The following is a 6,000-nucleotide window of genomic DNA, read 5'->3' on the forward strand; positions in this document are numbered from 1 at the left end:
GATCCATGTTTGCTGATGCTAGCAATAGCAGTTTTTTTAACACTATCTAAATTTAATGTTTTTATGAAATATACTGTCTAAAATTAATTTTTTAGCCCTCCAAAATGTCTTTTTTTAGTTCTGCCCTCAACTCATAGGACATCACATAAGAAAGAGAAAGAATGGGTGAGCGGTTAAAGTGGCTGAACCACTCCTTTAACCATACTATTGGGGTTGTTCTGCCACCCTAGGGATAATTGGGTTTGATTGCGGTAGGAAAACAATGTAGCAACTTTAGCAAGAGAGAGCTTTAAATTTTAAATGATGAGGTAGAATTTGGGCCATTCATTTTAAACCTATTAAATGACTTGCCTAAATTAAACCTATTGCACAAGGTACAATATCTATCCAATCTCAATCTACCATATATGGATTCATTTGAGTTTGTAATTTCAAAAGTAGCATTTAAAAAAAGGTAAATGTTTCATTTTCTCTCCTGATTCTTCTCTCATCCTTCCACTTTTTAAAATTATCATTGAATTCGTAAGGTCACGTGGATCCTACATATGGGCCTCGCATATTCAATACTAATTTTGAAAAGTGAAAAGATGAGAGAAGAACTAGAGAAATATATATATTAAAAAATGGGTAATGTTTTTTCATAATTACAAATGTGCCATGAATGAAACAACGCTATTTTCGGATGAATTCCGGAAATAGTGCTGTTGTGTAACACTGCTCTTAAAAAATAGTGATTTTAAAACGTGCGATTGAAAATGTAATTTTTAAAAATACAGTTTTAAGCGTTTTATTAAAATTATAATTTCAAAATTCACTTTTAATTACCGACTGGGGATTTTTCTTCATGTTTCACATATGAATGAATGGCCCAGCAATGAGGACTGAAACAATGCATGATCAGCTCAGCTGTATAAAAATAATGGCTGGCTCCCATGCGAGAGAGTTGGGTGGAAAAAAAACAGGGAATGATTGGTGGGGGCATAGCAATTGGTCGAGTGGCCTTGGGGTATGTGATTGAGGATGATACAGTAACCGAGTGGTCACCGTCTACCCTGTGTGTGTGTTGGGGTAGGGTGGGCTGACCATGCTATCATGCAACTGATAACAGGGAACCATGTCTGCGTCTTCCCTGACCAAATCCACGCGGGATTTTCTGAAGCCCTGTTCTGCAGTGAACACCTGCTTTGCCCCTAAAGTCAGGATTCTCATCTGATGTTCTTCATTGTACCCAGTTTTTGAAGTCCGCAATTGATGAGCTGAATCACTCTTTCTTTCTTCTCTGTTTTTTTAGGGGCAGTGTATAAATTACTTTGTATTAGTACTTTTTTCTATAAACTATTGACATTTGATCTTATCAAACTTTAATTTTATAATAAGAGGTTTCATTCTGTCAATCAAAGAGATTAAAATTGACCGTCAATAATCATGTGCAAGTTGTGTGTCATTTAAAATTTTTTTTGTGAAAATTCAGTTTACCCTCCTGAAGTTTCAGAAATTTTTTAATTTTAATCCCAAAGTTCAAAAATTAGCAATTTAAACATTTCATTTAATTTTTTCGTTAAATTGGACGAAATTTTTTTTAAAAAAGCTTGAGGGTAATGATATAATTTCATAGATTTCCGTCAATTTAGACGGAAAAATTAAACGGAGGGTTTAAATTGCCAATTTTTGAAACTTCAGAATGGTAGATTGTCAATTTCTTAATTTTATGGTTAAAATTAAAAAATTTCTGAAACTTCAAGAAGGTAAACTGCAGTTTTCCCAATTTTTTTTTTGTTCAGGTTCACATATCCAAGAAAAGAAAGAGCAATTTGGGCTACTTTAGAGCTCAAACGACAGACAATAATGTCGTTATAATAAGCAACATGAGCAGCGAAAATACCCCAGCCTAAAACGACACAATGATTGTGTTTTCCAAAAACAATATGAACGGAAAACGTTTTACTTGCGTTGAACAAAATGGTCGGGTTAAAACTTGGGAGTTGGCGCAAAACTTGAGAAATATTTTCCTCTTTGAAAACAGAATAGTATATAGGGTCCACAAATGAATTTTCGTTTGATAAAATTTCCACAAGTGTTTTTTTTTTTTTTTTAAACAAAATTGAATGTGATTCCCCTAAAATAAAAGAAATATTATTATAATTTTCGTGGCCTTTTGCCGATAGCAAATTCTAACGGCCACCACGGTAGAGGTAGGTATCGATTCGGTCGAAATATTTTTGTTTACCAAACTGTGAAAGGTGGTTACATCGATTAATTAATTGGCTTCATACCAACAAAATATAGTTTTGACTTTTTTCGGTTAATCAGTTAATAAGTGGTCGTTTAAGTCGGTTAAGTGTTAGTTTCAAGTTTTTATGTTAAGATTTATCAACTTTTTTTGTAACTACAGAATTAATAAAGCATATACTTTATAAACGAAAAAGAAAAGAAAAAATTAAATCCATGAAACATGGAGCAATATGACAACCACAAATCATCATGACAAAATAATAAGAAAATTTACTAAATAAAATTCAAAATTCACTTGAAAAATTAGTTAAGTCAATTAATTGTTTATTAAATCCATGAAGCACGGAACAAAATGACAACAACAAATCATCAGGACAAAATAATAAGAAAATCTACTAAATAAAATTCAAAATTCACAAAGTCAAAACAGTATTTTTATTTCAATTATTAACCACCAAAAGTCGGTTATCAGTCAATAAAGGTTAGGTCGTGGGGTCTCAAAAAAGTTCATGATAACCATTGGCTTCGTTTGCCCCCAGCCAGGGCCGATACTGTAGCTGGAACGGCGCTGTTCCAACTACAGTACTAGCTGATTATTGCAGTCTTCAAGTCAAAAAAATCATCCCAAATTTCAAACACAACTCTTTTTTTATTCACTTCCCAACCGATAATTCCAACTATTTTTTTTTAAAAAAAAAAAATGAAAATGAAAAATATTATTAAAAAAAACAAAAAAAAAAAAAATCGAAGAACCGATCGGGGTGGCTCATTGGCCAAAATGGGGTGGCCGAAGGGTGGCTGGAACCACCCCATCTTTCTCCTCATTTTTTCTTTTTTCTTTTTTTTTTTTTTTTTAATATTTTGCTTTAAAAAAAAATTAAGTAAAAAGTCAATTTTTGCTGTTGGTACTGTAGCTGGAACAGTGCCGTTCCAGCTAGAGTACCGGCCCTGACTGGGGGCAAACGAAGCCATTAGGACAACTGTAGTAATTTTTTTTTTTTTTTTTAATTGAATAAGAAAAATGTTACAGGAATGATCCAATATCTTGAATTTTCGACACCGCTCCCTAAGCGGAGCCAATCATGCATTCACGATATGCAGTCAAACACGGCAACCTCAATTCCTTTACCCGGAACCGGAAGGCACCTCCATACACCACCTGTCGCTATGACTATGAGCAGGGCAGATTCAACGAATATCACCTGAGTTTCAGCTCTCCTATACACTTCAGGAACTGCAAATATCAAATTTTTGAGGGATTCTTCTAAATGTTGGGTGTCTACTGCCTATATATAAGGGGAAGCTAAGGAAGAGTATCTTCATTGTTCAAGAACTAAGTAAAGTAAATCACCAGTTGTACGTTGCTGCTACATTTCCATGGCTTTCTTCTTCTCAAGCTTGTTTAGCTGCTTATCTGATTCTAGCACCAGGGTTGCATGTGAAGGAGACCATTCGGCACACACCAAACGAAGCAGCAGCAAAGCTCAAGTGCTTGTGAATGAAGCCAAATCTAAGAGAAAGCCCCCTCCAATTCCTGTCCCCCACTTTCCAATTGGACCAACCTTTTCTCGGCTATGAGTTTGTTTCTGTCAAACTTTAGTTATATATATATATATATATATATATATAGTAATTTGGTAGGGAGATATGTGATTGTTATTGTCTGATTTGTTTATTTAATGGATATAAATTTTCTCAAAACCCGTCTGCAAGAAATATTTTCAACCCATTTTTTGTTGGCCTTGTTTTATTTGTTTTGAATAATAGCTTTCTCTTTAGATCTGCTATCCTCTTTTCGGGAGCAAATATGTGCTTTTATGGTTATTTTTTTGTTAGGGCTTGATTTTCTCTGTTTTTTGTTGTCTATATTTTTGTTTGAATAAAGATTGTCCAGACCTTTGGGTTGTGGATGTGATCTGTTTTCAGAGCAAAAAAGATGAGCTACTTATGCATTGAATAAAGTTTGTTTGGAACAAATCTGGTGTTACAACTGAAAAGTGGTCATAGGTTAACAGATATTGATGTCATAGATAAGTCTTAAATGTTTGATTTTTCTGTAAGTATCTATAATTTGTAACCTCGTAGTTTCGACATAATTTTTCAGAGCCTTTTCCTCTATGAAGTAAGAGCGTTATGCTTGTGATTCTTTTTCAATGAGACTGAAATTTTTTTTTTAAAAAAAAAAAAAATGGGCTAAAGAATATTTTTTTTCAGACTGGTTTAAAAGAAATTTCTGTCCTTATTTAATTATTCTTTGAGCAGATCGCAAGGATGTAAACTGGGATTGAAGTCATTTGTTGGAATCTTCCTCCATTATTGGTGTAATATTAAGATCTAATTAATTGTGATGATTTTTTTTTTTTTTTTTTTTTTGTGAGTAAAACCATTTTTGCAGTGATGGGCCGGGCCGGGTAGGAGTATTTGATTGGCCGAGAAAACAAAGGAAATCTCAAACATTCTTCAAGATAATAAACCTATGGATGAGGTAAATGGGCTATCTCATCGAGGGATTCTTCTCTACTCAACACAACAGTAGAGAAACCAAACCCAGGCCAGCTAAAGTTAATGGGGTTTACTCACCAAAACAAAAAAAGGCCTAACGCCTAAGATCCAGTTAAATTGAAGACTCACTATTACATAAGCACAAAAAAGCCTTAAGAAAGCCAAAAATATAAGACATTTCTCTTGAAAACTAATTATGGTATGTTCTTCTCTCTCAGAATAATTCTCTAAACTATTTTTCTCTTCCTAAGACAAAAATACTGACTTAACCGTCGGAAGCTCTCCCGTTGGCCACGGCCGATGCTACTTCGATGGTTTGTGGGTTATACATTACACATTGATCTTTTTACGCAAAGCTTGCTTTGCAATATTCACCGCTCGCTTCAATGGTAAGGCAAATTAGGCTTCTGTCTAAGGACCCCTAATTATAAAAAGCTTTTTTATATTAAATATATTAAAAAATATGTAAAATGCTTTAAGAAAAATAAAATGAGAGGAAGTCATTTAGCATGCTATGAGGGTTTAAAAAATCAAGTGACATAACATCTTTACAATCTTGAAAGATTTCAATGTAAAACATTACCCACTTTTTTTTTTAATTTCTTTTTTTCTCTTATTTTCTTTATCACTTTTCATATTTTTCTTATTCTATGTTCTTTATTTCTTTGACATTTAATATTTTATACTTATTATTACAAGCCATTAATTTTAGTTTATCTTTGTTACGAGTTCCGATCACATCATTATTGTGTCATTGATTTCAGTATACACATCTAATTAAATTCTAGTTACAATCAACAACATAAACACCATTAAATCTGTAAAATCTAATTTTGACTATGAAAAACATGAGAGCATCCTATTTGTAGTGGAACAAATTTGTTTATATCATAAAGGTGCATAATAGCAACAAATCTGCGCTTGAGCACCAAGTCTCCTTTAAAATCGTCAACCCATCGTGGCAACCATATATGCCATACACAGCTTCTTTCCACAACAAGATTTATGGTTTGGATTGTTCTTTTAAGTTAAGGTGTTGATGAGAATATATATATATATATATATATAAGGAGCTGGTGTAAACCAGTTCTTTTGCGTCCATCGATAAGAATTGGGTACATAGGATTATTGCACCAAATTAAATAAACACCAAAAAACTAGATTATATAGGTTTTTTCGGTTTTTTTTTTTTATTTTACTCTTTTTTTTTTTTTTTTTTTTTTTTTTTTTTTAAGATTGTACAAGGAGACTGAAGGTGGCCGCGCC

The sequence above is a fragment of the Corylus avellana genome, chromosome 1, assembly GCF_965113065.1.
Source record: "Corylus avellana chromosome 1, dhCorAvel1.hap1.2, whole genome shotgun sequence".
NCBI lineage: Eukaryota > Viridiplantae > Streptophyta > Magnoliopsida > Fagales > Betulaceae > Corylus > Corylus avellana.